Genomic DNA, 464 nt, shown 5'->3' with positions numbered 1-464 from the left:
TATATTTCATTAAAATGTTCATAGATTATTTGTACATAAGATTTTATTGAGAATATTCAAGCTTCCCATATTTTTAATTATTTTAAACTAAAATTAAACAGTAGCATAATTTCGAAGGATTAATAATTTCAATAACAATAATATCATTTTTCATACATCAATTCAACATGATTTATAAATGTTTTTTATATTGATTTCTTTTATGATCGCTTCCGAATGGTTCAAAATAATACTTTTCCGGTAACCTGCTTGCTTCCAAATAGTTCAAAATAATACTTTTCCGGTAACCTGCTTGCTTCCAAATGGTTTTAAATAATACTTTTCCGGCAACCTGCTTGCTTCCAAATGGTTCAAAATAATACTTTTCCGGTAACTTGCTTGCTTCCAGATGGTTCAAATAATTTCCCGATAGCCCTGCTTAATTGTTAAATGGTATTTTTTGGTGCAATTTCTATTTTTTTTTA

The sequence above is a fragment of the Loa loa genome (genome assembly GCF_000183805.2).
Source record: "Loa loa unplaced genomic scaffold supercont3.301, whole genome shotgun sequence".
In the NCBI taxonomy this organism is placed as follows: Eukaryota; Metazoa; Nematoda; class Chromadorea; order Rhabditida; family Onchocercidae; genus Loa; species Loa loa.
This window is presented reverse-complemented; position numbering follows the sequence as displayed.